A 15232-nucleotide genomic window follows, 5' to 3' on the forward strand; every position below is an offset into this window, starting at 1 on the left:
GAAAACGTTTACCACATTGACAGTTGACAAAGAAAAAGTCTGTTGAATGGCTTGTGTGCAGGATGTGCTCTGAAAGTGACAAAATCCAAGGACGGGATAAGGCAAAGCAGCCAAGCTAAGGAAGCAATGAACTGTTACACAATAAAACGTTACACTTCCGAGGAAGCTGGAGTCCCATGATTAAGAGGACAATAGCGTTTCAGAGAGTTTGACTTTTGGAATGAAAAATGTGATGAGCTAACGTGGTCTGACATTTGTCAGCCAATCCGAACTTTGAACGGTTGAGAAAAAGAATACATTTCGGTGAGTTTAGCTAGTTAGAAAGGTATAAAATTGCCCCTTTGGGCAAGAGGGGGCTGCTCGCTTTCTGAATCCTGAGAGGCGCGATGTGCTGACGGACAGTTGGAGCACGTAAGGATTGTAGGCCTTTATGACTAATTATTTTAGATGAAGTGAGTTTTAGACAGGGAAAGTAGAACTTAGGTTTGGAAAACTGATTATTTGTTTTAATTCATGCCAAATGATGATTCTTTAAAATGTCAGTCTAATATGCCTTTACCTCATTAAATGCTGCTATTTTGCTAATAAATAATGATTAATTAAAGAAATGCTTTTTCTTTGAAAAACAAAATTAATAAATTAGATTTTGAAATGACAAGATGGTCTTGTTTATTTAAGGTCTGATTACCATTAGTTGATCCATTTACCTAAGTGACTTAATTAAAATGTTATTTGCATAAAACCATGATAAAAGATGATATACTGCAGTTGTATATAAATGTGTAAATAGTTTGTGAATAGGTTCTGTTTAATTAGGTCACATGATTCAGTCGCCCAAAAAATTGTCTCGGTTGTTAATGGGCCTTGTGAGAGATTTATGATTAATGGTGAGTATTATGGTGTAAGGTAGCGTATATGAGACAGTTTTTCCTACCATTGGCGCTGCATCACTCTGCTTTTATGTTTGCTGCAGGGTTTGGATTAGCTGTTGGGCTGCAGTATTTCAGCTGGAGCATGGGGGTGGTAAGCACCTACACAGGTGTTTCCGATTGTAGGCAATGTCCCTCTGGCCTGAGATTTTGGCCCGACTGAGGAGAGTCTGCCTTGACTGTAGAGATTCTGCCTAACTGCAGAGATTCCGCCTTGACTGCAGAGATTACGTCCCAACTGCAGAGATTCCGTCCAAACTACAGAGATTCCAACCCGACTGCGGACGTAAAGATGCGACTCCTAAATGACCTCTGTGAATACCAAAAGTTGTAAAGTTAGACTTTTGTCTCAAATTACCTTTGTGATTCATGCCCATTGTGTTGGTAATTATTTCAGTTTTTAAGTCCATGGGTATGGGCTATCTGTACATACAGTAAATATTCATATTTATTTGTACCTTTTTCAATTCATTTGTTATGGCTCAATGACTTTCACTTTTCCCTGCACCGTCACTTGGAGTACTTGTTCATTTGAATACTGCATGATGATTACTCTCTTGTAAACCATTACTTCAAGATATAAAACTGAAACATCTGCATCTTTCGCTGTGCCATTTTCTTTGTTTTTGAGAAAAATGTTTGATATTTTTTTTATATTGCAATAACCCATGACTGTATAACCTTTTACCTGAAATTGAAATCCTTGTAGAAAACTAGTTTTTTCGTACATTATGGGCACTAACAAACTTCTGAATAAAGCGGCCTAATACTCACTTCAGGCCACCTCATTGATATGAATTGGACATCACTAGCGATGACGCACACATTTTAATGAACCTGAGCAAGTTCCTCTCCCTTCAAATCTCAAAGGATCAAGAGCGTCTAGGTCTTTTCTGGTACATGTCTGCTAGCCCCATGTTTAATAGACCTAGCAGAATAAAGTTAGGGGTCAAGCCATGCCAGGGTTATGTTCATGTGCGAGCAAGACTGGAGGAAATTACCACATTTTGTAAAAAAAAAGTTATAAATCTGACAAACATCATGTTCGGTGCACTACACCTACCAGCCAGTCAGGATTAGGGCGGTCTGGCATCAAGCACTATAAACCTTTGGATGTGTAGTTGTTAAAATATATGGTGGTGGCATGTTTACATAAAGTCCAAAATTGAACTAAGGACAGGTATCCTAAAATAGCTTTTTATTTGCAGTTGCAAAGGACTCATACAGCCATGCTCAGGAGAACCAGATGAACACAGTTGTGGTTTTAGCCTTGGCAGGGATATGCATTAACATGAGGGAGACTGGTAGTATCAACCATGTTTGGAAAACAAATGCCAAAAATCTGACTAATTTATTACTTTAATCCCCTGGCCTGGAATCAGCATGAAGGAGGTCTTGCACGAAGCAAAAGAAATCTTAAGGAGTGTAGATGTTATAAATATGTGGTTGTAGAATATTTCCACACAACCCTGTCATTTTGTTTGCAGTTGCTTTCCAAATTTCCAAAATGCACTGCACGCCCAGATTAATGCCTTTAGGCACCCTGAATATATTTATTCACGCTTTGCATTTATTTCGATATTATGGGTGCACATATAGGGCCATATGCATGAACACACTTTCCCGTAGACACAGAATGAACAAAACCCTCTGATGCATCTGGCCCATAGTTGTGTATTTGGAGAGCACATTGAAATGATTAACTAAAGTTCGCCTGACTAGACCTATATTTTTAACATGCATTGTATTTTTCCATGCTTTGCCTGTTTTTTTCCTTTGTAGGTGCATTTTTGTGACTTCGAAATTAGGGAAAGGAGTATTGGGTAATTGAAATAGAGAGGCCTGAGAAGAAGAAATTTGGGCAACAACATAACGAGTTAAAGAGCAGATGAAGCCTCCTATTCATTGCGTATCAGGAATGATGGTGCTCAAGGTTAACTTGGTCGCTCGAGCTGGGTGGGATGGGAAAATCAACGAATGTTGCAGATGCATACTATGAGAAAGTGAATTGCTTGGGGTTTCTGGTGATGTTTTAAGATACCTGGATACTCCTGGAACTTTCTCGTTTTAATTACGTTCACACTTTTAGGGGTTAGAGCGATTCCTTTTGGCTTCGAGAGGAACAGACATCTCTGCTTCCTTTGGCCCTTGCAAGTGCATAGCTTTATGCTAACACTGATTTCCCTTTTAAGAAACGTCTACTGAACCTTTCGCTATGCTGAAACCTTCTTCCCTTTATTCTATTATTCTAATTCACCCTAATTTTAACTTAGAGCCTGGACTGGATAACCTTTAAACCTGTTCATGTTAAGAAGGAAAGACTGGAGTTTCTTCAAGGAACACCACTTCCTGATTCTTTTTATCTGTATTGCTCTGACTGTATTTTCGTATGTCTTAAGGTTTTGAGACGTAGCCTATTCTTGCAATCAGGCCCTAAGAATCTTGATAACTGAATAACCATCCTACAAGCTGCATCACACACCAAAGTCCACAGTGCAGGCTGCCCTTCTCCCTTTTATCCAGTAGCACACCTTGGATTACAGATCCCTGTGCTGTGGGGCATTTGATCACAGATGTATCAGTATAATGTTCACCATGGGGTGCAAGTGTACCTGTTGCTCAACAATAAAAATTAAATTAATACATATTCTGAGTGGTTATTATTCAGGGCACCAGCCCAAATATAGCACTTCTTCAAATTGGTCATGAGCTTCTCAAATTATTATGTTTGCTATCACAGATCCTCCACAATTTTACTGAGGCCTGGTATCATTTGTGTATCATGGCACAATCTCCCTAAACTTTAGAGGCAGTCAGAGGAACATGGTGGAATTCCAATTTCAATTTCAATTTCAAAGCTTTTATTCGATTTGTGAGTACAAATCATACAAGCAAAAACTTATAAAACAATTCGTTACTTTAAAATTATTATAAAAAGGCAAAGTTATACAAGAGAACTCCGGAATATTTCATATGAGGAGAGAACATATACTAACAAGCACTAACATCAATTCATGGTTAGAGATATAATAATAAACTAGAAAATGCGGGGATTATACGCGTACAGACAGGAATAAAGTAGTTATCACGTGGAGTGCTTATCCTGGCAGCTGTACATTTTAAAACAAACCCGAAGCCAAAGGCATGGGACATTGTAAATTACAAAGTAAATTTAAAAGACAGATAGGTACAGACAGGACGGTGTGAAAATATGGCAGCACTAGACACTTCCTGGCAGCTGTACATTTCGAATAAAATTAACTACAGGTGCAATATATACGTTAAATAATAATTAAACATTAAATGGTGGAATTCCCAAAAAGACGTGACAGGGCTAGAATTTAGAGAGTAGCATGTCACTCCCAAACTAAGATGTGAACAGAGCCATGCTCTGGATCTTCATGGCCTCAGAATCAACATGAAGTAAAATATGAAGGAACTCACAGAAAAGTATCTGTAGCAGTGAATAACCACGAGCTCTTGCTATATACTAATGTGGTCCTGGCTCTCAGTGGAGCTCTGAATACTCTCAAAAAAAGCTCAAGCTGTCCTTCTCATATAGACTTTTTCTACATAACCCCGTTCATCCTTCTCGTAGGTTGACTGCGTGGGCACCGCTTTGACCCCCATGATTTTAACATCTACTTTTTCTGGTTATTGACCACCGTTTTCCAAAGTCAAATTATATGTCACTCGTATGTCAACAATATGTAATGGTCTGAATGTGTATCAGATAGGCATGATCACCTAGCAAGTCTCAAAGAATGTCTTCCTGCAATCAGATCTTAAATGGCTGATAGCAGTTGCACTATAAATAGAGTTAAACAGTACTACTACTCATAGTTGCCCCTTCAAAAGAATTTATTTTACCTCTCTTACCATCTCTATTTACCCCAGACCCCCTGTATCTCATCTAGTATGTACCTCTGGCATCATCTTTGAGTCTTAGTTAAAAGCCCATGGCAGATAAAAACAGTTGTAAAAGCCGCCTTCTTTCACTTACTTCTTCTTCGTCCTCTTCATCCATCATTCCAATATGGCGTCAACCCTTGGTTATAGTCCTATGTTGACCCTTCAAATATGATGCATGCTGGCCTCTTGAAATCATCTGCCTTCCTGCCACAGAGTGTAGAGTGAAGCCATCAGAGGTATTTGCAGTATCAAGCACACTTTCCTCTTTAACCTTGCAACATCTTGCTGGCCGGTTACAAAGTGTACATATCCCTCAGCTTTCTTCTAATTTGCACTGTAAACAAGGATAAAAAAACGTGAAGCCGTTTGTTTGTTGTGTTTCAGGGATTCAGATTTGTAATTGCCTCTCTTCATAACTCATAACGAATGATGTGGATAACGAGACGTTTAGGAGAACTCTGGGAGCTCTGAAAAATACTGATGTTTTATTCACTGGTGCATACATGAACAAAGCCAAAAGATGGGTTTGCTGTGATATAACACTTTATCAATGTTATTGCTCACAGTCTTTTACTTTGTAAAAGTGAAATCATACAACAAAAGGAAGAAATCTCTCCAGACTAGCCGTAAGTAAGATGTAAAAGCTAAAACTTCAGGCACGCACTCCAAGTGCTTAATCAAAAATATTTTACATCTGTTCATTTTGCAGAAGGCCAGTCCTTACGGGAGAACATTAAGAGGAATTAAATATGACGGTTGGATAAAATAAAGTTTTTGCAATGTATTTGGTAGCAGCCGTGTTTTGGGCATAATTCCCCCACTGGAATCGGAGAGTAAAGTTTCAAATTGTAGAACTGGTTCTTAAAATGCGGTCTCACTTCTGTTAATCCTTACACTCTTCTTTCCTTATGAGAGAGGTCGGTATTGGCTTTCAGCATACACACGCACACATTATAGACACACTGTGAATCGGCGTTATGGGAAATGTTACATAAAATAACTGGGATGAATGACATTATGTAGGAATCATGAGTCATCCGTACCAGTATAGCAATCATACAAAAGACGGCCATCAAGGGACATAGTCTCTATTAATTCATCCTCATTAGTATATTATTTACTGTTGGAAAATGGCAACCGCTTTACATATCTTACTCATTAGATTCTCTCCAAAGAAAATGCACTTGACAGTTGTAATTCACTTTGTTCATATTTTTAAATTACAAGGGGCAGATTTATGTTAACTGGCGCATCCCCAGGGATGCGCCAGTTAATGTGCGCCACAGTGCGCCACAGCTCCGCCACCCATGGTGCGCCGCATTTACAATGCGGCGCACCATGGTGCAAGGCAGGGAAGATGCGTGACGCATCTTTTGGCGTACGGGCGGCGCATTGCTGGAGTCATGTCGCCAGTGCGACATGACTCCTGCAATGCACAGGGGCCCCCCCTACAATGCATGGTGCGTCACCCTTACGCCTGCTTCAAGCAGGCATAAGGAATTGACGTAGAAAGTGACTGAGTGAAATCTCATAGATTTCACTCAGCCACTTTATGGAGGCATTCCTGTGCAGGAACGCCCCCCCCTGCGCAGGAACGCCTCCTTATGGCACAGGGCTTTCCAACGTGACGCATCTCCTAGATGCGTCACGTTGTAAATAGGGCGCATTGTTTGCGCCGCCGTTGCATCAAATTAAGTGACGCAATTGCGGCGCAAAGAGGCGCAAGGGCCTCATAAATCTGCCCCCAAATTCATATCTGGTATTTCATCATTTCTTATTATACAAATCTAAAAATATGTTTTTACACTATGTTAGACTTGGCTTTTTTAGCAGATTTACCGCCAGACTTACTGAATTCCTGTTTTTGACCTATTTTTCATTCGTTTTAGGACTCTGGGCACTTTGCCACTGCTAATCAGTGCTAAAGTGCATATGCTCGCCATGTAAATTGTGTATGGATTGTTGTTTCCATGATTGGCTCATTTTATTTACTGCCAGGTCCCTAGTATAGGGCACTGTGTGTGCCCAGGATCTGTAAATCAAATGCTACTAATGGGATGCAGCACTGATTGTGGTGGGAGGAGAGTTTTGCTTGAACCTGAATAGGCTGTGTCTCCATTTCCCAATGCTGTCTCCGCCCCTATTGGTCATGCTGCGCCAGGGAGGACAAGACTGGTTTCGACTGGGTTCAGAGACCATTACAGCAAAGAGAACCAAGACAACATGGGGTATACATTTTGGACCTAAAACCCTAGGACTTTAGATTATTGGTAGACTAAGGAACCTGCCAGGAAGAAGAGCTGAAAGAGCTGATGTTGCTTTGCTGGGTTGGCCTGCAGTTGCTGCTTCTGTCTTGGGCAGGGAGAGGAATGGACTGGTTTTTTCTGCATACTAAGTATCTCCAAGGACTTGATGTAGAGCCTGCCTACTGTTAGAAGTCTCAGGGAAATCAAAGACTTCAACATCTTCTGGACACCGCCTTCTGAAACTGGATGTTTCCGCTTCCAAAGAGGAATAAGGTAACCTGACACTGTAAATGACGCCACTGCCGGCTCTGTGACCTGAGGGCATCACAGAGAGCACCGCTATAGTTCGCACCACAACCCTGATCTCACTGACGATGCCATTCGACTATGCCACCAAGCCGCTGCTTGCACTGTGACCTGTGGGCATCGCACGCCGCACTGCTTCACTTCACACACACACACCCTGATATCCCTGACGACAATGAGATGCCATCACCAATTATGCATATATACAATTTAAGGAGGGTTCAAGGGGCATTTTAACGACCAAGCACAGTAATTATCCCCCTAGAAACTTATGAGAAAACAACGAATAACTGTGGGTCTCAAGCAAAACTATGTGTGTGAAAACTGGCCGTCTATCTGCTACAAGAATTACTTTGGAGGCAGACGACTGGACAGAAATCCACTGTGAAAAATGTCCATCAGTTACACGATTCGTACCGCCCAGTACATCATTTGGTCTACTTCACAGTAGGTAGCCCATTGTCTATCTCCATATGCAAAGAGAGGAGACAGATGTCTGGTGATTGTTGTTATAGAAAGCAGTGCATAGGTGATTTAGTGAAAAATAGTGAAAGTGTTCAGAATAAAATTGGATAGGGCACGCAATGTAACTTTATTCTGGAGCCATACCCTTCCAAATATAAAACCAATAGAGTGCAATGAAGTCAGATGTTTCAAACAAATACCTTCTGACTGGGTAATCTGGTCGACATGTTTCTGCGGACTTACACGGTCGAAGTATGTACCTGCCGCTTCCTCAGGACCCATAAACTAAATTGCTACTGCTTATGTGTGAAAAAAATGAAAATTAAATTAACACTAGGACTTAAGTGAACACTAATGCTGAAAGTATATTCTGCATCGATGAGTGGTCGTGTGTTTTCTTCATAAACTCTTAAATATATTTTTTACAACGCAGAGCGGTGCTTCATATCCCTGAGCTGTTTGCCAGGTGAGGCGAGGCCTTTCCCCTCACAAACTGAGGTGAGTCCTATGTTACGTATGAACACTGGAGGGCATACTAAGGTTAATATACCTTCTATGCTAACACTTACATGATAGCAATGTCTAAATAATAACCCTTATTAATGATTGTGTTATTGTATTTTATTTATTTTTGTCTATGTGTGGATATCCTGGCGAATCTATTTTATTTTATTTATTTATTTAGGAGATTTATAAAGCGCATGGTTACGCGCACCGGCGTGTCCCCGCGCTGAGAGTAGACAAATGAGAAAGACATGAGTTTACAGCAGTGCTAGACGGAAGAGATGAGTTTTGAGGGCTCTCCGGAATTTGGTCTCGGAGGGTTCGAGACGTAGTTCGGAGGGTAGCATATTCCAATTCTTGGCTGCAAGGAGCCTGAATGATCTGCCCCCCATCCGAGCTTTATGGATTTTTGGGACAACAGCCAGACCCGTGCCAGAGGATCTAAGCATCCGCTCTGGTCTGTAGGGGGTGATGAGGCTGTTCAAAGGGCTGGGTGCTCTACCTCCAAAGATGCGATGGCACATGCATAAAGCTTTGAAGGTAATCCTTTCACGGATTGGAAGCCAGTGAAGGGACCTTAGCGCAGCTTTGGAGGGTGCTCTCCTGGGAAGCCTCAGCACCAGGCGGGCTGTGGCATTTTGCAGTACCTGGAGACGATTGAGACTTTTGGCCGTGTTGCCCAGGTATAGTAAGTTGGCATAATCAAGTCTCGATGTGACCAAGGCATGCACAAGCGTTTGTCTGGCACCAACTGGAAGCAGATCAAGAACTTTGCGTAGGCTTTTAAGTATCCCGAAACACATTCCCACCACCATGTTTACTTGCGGAGTAAAAGACAGGTCAGAATCGAATAGAACCCCAAGATTTTTAGCCTGTTGACCTGGTACGGGAATTGAGCCGAGGCAGTCCGGCCACCATGCCGAGGTCCACACAGAAGGGCCCCCCCCCATCACAAGCACTTCCGTTTTGGAGCCGTTCAACTTCAGGCAGTTGTTAGACATCCAGGAGGCAAGCTCCTGCATGCAAGCACTGAAGTTGAGTGCCGCAACTTCGGGTGCCCGCGATAGAGAGATGACCAGTTGTGTGTCGTCGGCATATGATACCAGTTGGATGCCGTACCTTTCGACAATGGTGGCTACAGGGGAGGCGTAAAGGTTAAACAGGGTGGGGCTGAGGGCTGAGCCCTGAGGGACCCCTTGATCGAGATTGAACACACGAGAGTAGTGTTCTCCCTGTCTAACCTGAAAAACCCCTCTCAGTCAGAAAGGACTGCATCCAACTGAGTGCCAACCCCTTCACTCCACCATTGTTGAGACACTGTAGCAAGGTGGAATGTGCTACAGTGTCGAATGCGGCACTTAGGTCGAGTAAGACAAGAGCCATGGTATGTCCCTCATCTACCCCTTGCCTAATGGTTTCGGTGGCCAGGAGCATCGCAGACTCCGTAGAGTGACGTGCACGGAAACCAAACTGGGTGGGATGAAGAAGGTTGGCTTCCTCCACAAAAGTCATAAGTTGGCGATTGGCCACCTTCTCTGCCACTTTGGCTAAGTATGGAAGAAGGGAGATGGGCCGGAGATTGTCTAACCGCTCCCAGCTATAAACGGACTTCTATACCAAAGGAGGAAAACTGTAAGTGAACAAGTGACTTTCAGCATTAGTGTTCACTTAAGTCCTAGTGTTAATTTAATTTTCATTTTTTTCACACATAAGCAGTAGCAATTTAGTTTATGGGTCCTGAGGAAGCGGCAGGTACATATTTCGACCGTGTAAATCCGCAGAAACATGTCGACCAGATTACCCAGTCAGAAGGTATTTGTTTGAAACATCTGACTTCATTGCACTCTATTGGTTTTATATTTGGAAGGGTATGGCTCCAGAATAAAGTTACATTGCGTGCCCTATCCAATTTTATTCTGAACACTTTCACTATTTTTCACTAAATCACCTATGCACTGCTTTCAGTTACAACTATAACAACAATCACCAGACATCTGTCTCCTCTCTTTGCATATGGAGATAGACAATGGGCTACCTACTGTGAAGTAGACCAAATGATGTACTGGGCGGTACGAATCGTGTAACTGATGGACATTTTTCACAGTGGATTTCTGTCCAGTAGTCTGCCTCCAAAGTAATTCTTGTAGCAGATAGACGGCCAGTTTTCACACACATAGTTTTGCTTGAGACCCACAGTTATTCGTTGTTTTCTCATGCAATCACCAATGCCATAGATTGTCAACACTGCTCGTGGAGAAAACAGAGCACTGTCCCACTTTGTACCACACCCCTGGTTTCACCAACTTCGCCCCTCCAAGCTGACATCCACGCAACTGCCTGCACCGTGGTTTGGGGGCAATGCTCGTAATTTATGCAATGCACCGCCCTGTCCCACACCACTGCATTGGCCCACCAACACCAGCGCCATCGACTTCAGTTCATCAACTGAAGCCGCTGCCTGCACCGCGACCTGTAGGCCCTGCATACCGCATTGCTCGATCTCAAACCCCAGCTTTGGTCTACCGACGAAAGTGCGTCAGCAACGACAACACCGCTGCCTGCACCGTGACCTATGAGCACTGCAACAAGAACCACTTGGTTTCGCACCGCAGTCCTGGTCTCACCAAAGCTGCTGAATGACCGTCCCTGAGCTGCCGCCTGCACTGTGACCTGAGGGCACCGCACGTCCCACCGCTCTGCTTAACATCGCAGCCCCGATCCCTGCCGGTGCTCCTGACTTCAAAATCATGGAGTTCAACCTGCAACGTATGTGCCTTTAAGGGCCCAACGACTCCTGTACCGACTTCCTGATCCGATGCCTGTCAATGCCACTCTTCCCCAGCTCACAGCAAGGTCAGATGCCCTGCATCTCTAAAAATAATGCTTTACGGGTCTCCTCGAAATCGTAGCTGGCCCGTGATGCCGTGACCGGCCGGAACTGTTGGAGTTGTTTGTTTATGACGCATTGATAGCCCCAGACGGAGCTATCGACTTCAAGAAACTGTATATAAAGCCTAAAACTGCATTATTCATATTTTGATCACTGTATGTTTGATTTTTATCTTTTGGTCTTGTTTCACACAGATAAATATTGGATATTTTCCTAAAACTAGTGTGGTGTTCTTTTGTATGGTTTCACTGTATTACTGTTTGTGATGTGCAAATTGCTTTACACATTGCCTCTGAGATAAGCTTGACTGCTCGTGCCAAGGTACCAAGTGGGTGAGCAGACTTTATTTTAGATGTGTAATCCCCTTATCATGACTAGAGTGGTGGATTCTGCCTGGCTTAGGTGCATACTCTAGCCAACCAAAAAACCCATTTCTAGCACACTCTTTCCTCATATACATCTTTTCTCAAACTCATAGACATCCTATATTACTATTTATTATGTTGGATCTGTCTTCTAGGTAGTCCACATGTGTTTATAGTTAACACCACCTTGAATATCCCAAAGGATCAACTAGTTGTTAATCTTAGGTCGATGTTTCCACATAAACCTTTTTCATCACTTATGGACTCCTTGTGTGAATGCAAAGTCGACACGATTCAGCCTTTTTTAATTTCTGGCCTCCTCAGGACTTCATAAGGCGAGTGTTCCTTCAAAAGTTAAAAGCACTCATCAGTAGTGTCTGTGCTACACCAGTGCAAAAAAAGAGTTGCCAGCGCAATGTTCTAAATTCTGTAGTGAATCACCCTTATTACAGCACAAAACCCTATTGGTAAACCTTTCTGTTCAATATTTTACGACACAGACATTTTTTATTTGTGTGTACCATATATGATATCTCACAGGTGTGTGTACTAATATTCTGACTCTCTATTGTGTGCATTCAACAGTCATGCAATAATAATGCCAGGACCTCCATATTAATGTGAATGTATTGTGTTCGAGCCGTGCTCCGGTGGTCTGAGTGGCCTATCTATATCTCTCCCATGTGTGTTCATTTGGCCCGTCTCCAAGGTCCATGTAAGCAAGACACTAGTGGAAAACTCCACGAGCATAAAACCCATACCTTTGTGGTATCTAGACCAATATCCGTCCCCTACTCCGGGGCCTGCAGGCCACACCTTTATTTAAAGAACCTAGAATAATAGGTACGTTGCTATGGCTTACTTAAGACATAGCCTCGTAACTCATTGTTTTTTTACAATATTCCTTATACATTTGCAACTAAATTCATTAATGCCTACCTTATATGAAATCAGCTCTCAATAGATGTAAGAAGTGAATTACTCTCTGTCCAGGGTAAACAATCTTCTGTATGTCACACACTCCACTTTTTAAAAGAATGTGTCCAACTCGTATCACAAAAATTAGCAGGATCCAGTTACACACATTCAGTTATAATACAGGGCCACTAATATGTCAAAAGTATGTGTACATCGTACTCTACAAGTCGGTCAGACACAATCGTATCTATCCCAAACCCATATTCCGGCAAGCTACATATCCATGTGTATTTAAGGCAGTATATAAAATGCTGGTGTTCTTGCAATGGTTTTATTTACTTAGTCATAGTCTTTGTCTTTGACAGTCTATGACTGACCCACCCAGACATCCAATTATATCTGGGTATGGATCTATTTTAAGCCATTGGCTAAGTACATGGACTTCTTTTTAAAACCTTTCGTAGCAGAAACAAGAGCGTTTATAAGCGATTCAATGCAATTTATCGACACATATGAAAATAAAACATTTAATTCAATAGATGAAATATTGGTTACTTTAGATATTGAGGGCCTAACTTATGAGGCCCTTAAGCCGCCGTTGAGTCACTTTTTGTGATGCTGCAGTGGCGTAAAAAATGTGCCAAACTGCACCATATTTACAAAGTGACGTATCTAGGCAGATCAGTCACTTTATAAACCAAAAATGGAGCATTGCTCGAGTGTGTCTGTCATTGCTGGAGTGTGTCTGTTTTCAGACACACTCCAGCAATGCACCATTTTTGCGCCTACAGATGTATCAGGATTACTGACGTATCTGTAAATTCTTGCGACATGGAGCGCCATACTGTAAATATGATGCATCCATGGTGTCACAAGGATGGCACTCTGAAACGTGTTGCATCGCTGTTTTCCCCCAGCAATGCAAGACTTTTCATAAATAAGGCTCTGAGTCTTTGTACTCAAATATTACACAAGACAAAGCGTTAGCAGTAATAAAAGACTCTCGGGAGAAAAGAATTCAACCACATGTGGTGCCTAATGATTTCCTACTTGATCTAGCGATCCTTCGTCTCAAAAAAACTTTTTGGGATTCAAAGATGAGCTTTTTTTGCAGGTCAAGGGATTGGCCATGGGCTGTGTCTTTGCCCCATAAATTCAATCAATCAATCAATCAGAGCATTTGTATAGCGCACTACTCACCCGGAGGGTCTCAAGGCGCTGGGGGGAGGGGGTCCGCTACTGCTCAAACAGCCAGGTCTTGAGCTGCTTCCTGAAGGCGAGGTGGTCCTGGGTGAGGCGGAGGTGGGTTTGGAAGGGAGTTCCAAGTCTTGGCGGCCAGGTAGGAGAAGGACCTTCCTCCTGTGGTGGCTCTTCGGATGCGGGGGACGGCGGCGAGGGCGTGGCTGGTCGATCGAAGCTTGCGTTTGGGAGCGTAGAAGTTGAGACGGCTGTTGAGGTATCCTGGTCCTTGGTTGTGTAGGGCTTTGTGTGCGTGGGTGAGGAGCCGGAAGGTGATTCTCTTGTTGACCGGGAGCCAGTGCAGGTCTCTCAGGTGTCCGGAGATGTGGCTGCGGCGGGGGATGTCCAGGATGAGTCGTGCTGAGGTGTTCTGGATCCGCTGGAGTCTCTTCTGGAGTTTGGCGGTAGTTCCGGCGTAGAGGGAGTTGCCGTAGTCCAGACGGCTGGTGACGAGGGCCTGGGTGACCGTCTTCCTGGTCTCGGTGGGGATCCAACGGAAGATCTTACGTAGCATGCGCAGGATGTTGAAGCATGACGAGGAGACGGCGTTGACTTGTCTGGTCATGGAGAGGGAGGAGTCCAGGATGAAGCCCAGGTTGCGTGCGTGGTCTGTGGGTTTGGGTGCGCTGCCCAGGGCGGGGGGCCACCAGGAGTCATCCCAGGCGGAGGGTGAGGATCCAACATATGATTGCCAACATATAAATGTCCTCTATTGAAGCCAAGCGGTTCTAAGGGGATACAAACGTATTCAGGAGATATATTAAGTCTTGGCATCGATATATTGATGACATGTTTTTTATTTGGAATGGCCCTGAGAGTATCCTTATCCAATTTTTTGAATGTTATATAATTGCTTGGCTGACCTTAAACTTACCATGACATATAAAAAGGAAAGATTGAATTTCCTTGATATATGAATTTTCACAGAAGTCAATAATCTTTTGGTTGGTCTGTATACTAAACCTATGGACAAAAATACCTTACTGCACTTTGGTAGTACTCATTAAATAAAACCCTGAAGGAGAACTTGCCCTAAGGGCAATTTTTGAGGATCCGATGAAATTGTCCTAAAAAGATGACTACTTTCAGAATGGAGAAATACTTAGCAAAAAGTTAGTAGAGAGGGGATACCCCCAAAAGCTTGTAAACAAACTCAATGAAACAGGCATGTTTACACCCAATAACATTTTGCTAAACGGGGTCTTAAAACAAGGCAAAAAACCATACCTTTGACATGCATGCTTACATTTTCTCCTGTGGCTCACAAAATTAAGAAAATTGTTCATTCTAATTTTAAGCTATTGAATGCATTGAAGATTCAAAAACAATTAATTGCTTTAAAAAAGTATAAGAATCTTCGCCAACGTTTAGTGAAAGCTGTGAGAAGAACAGAAGACTAATCAATATCACTGTGTTTTGGACTGGCACCAGTAACAGGACATATAAATATAGTAAATG

The 15232-nt window shown here is 42.7% G+C and overlaps 1 long non-coding RNA gene across 1 annotated transcript in view; it reads right to left on the reverse strand.

The window, feature by feature from the left end:
* Positions 1-15232, reverse strand: part of LOC144771684 (uncharacterized) — a 638338-nt gene that overhangs the window by 605591 nt on the left and 17515 nt on the right. Inside the window, exon 2 of the long non-coding RNA XR_013599426.1 lies at positions 4933-5175. This is a non-coding gene — a long non-coding RNA (uncharacterized LOC144771684). The remainder of the gene's footprint in view (positions 1-4932; positions 5176-15232) is intronic.

This window comes from Lissotriton helveticus, chromosome 8, assembly GCF_964261635.1.
Source record: "Lissotriton helveticus chromosome 8, aLisHel1.1, whole genome shotgun sequence".
Classification (NCBI taxonomy): Eukaryota; Metazoa; Chordata; class Amphibia; order Caudata; family Salamandridae; genus Lissotriton; species Lissotriton helveticus.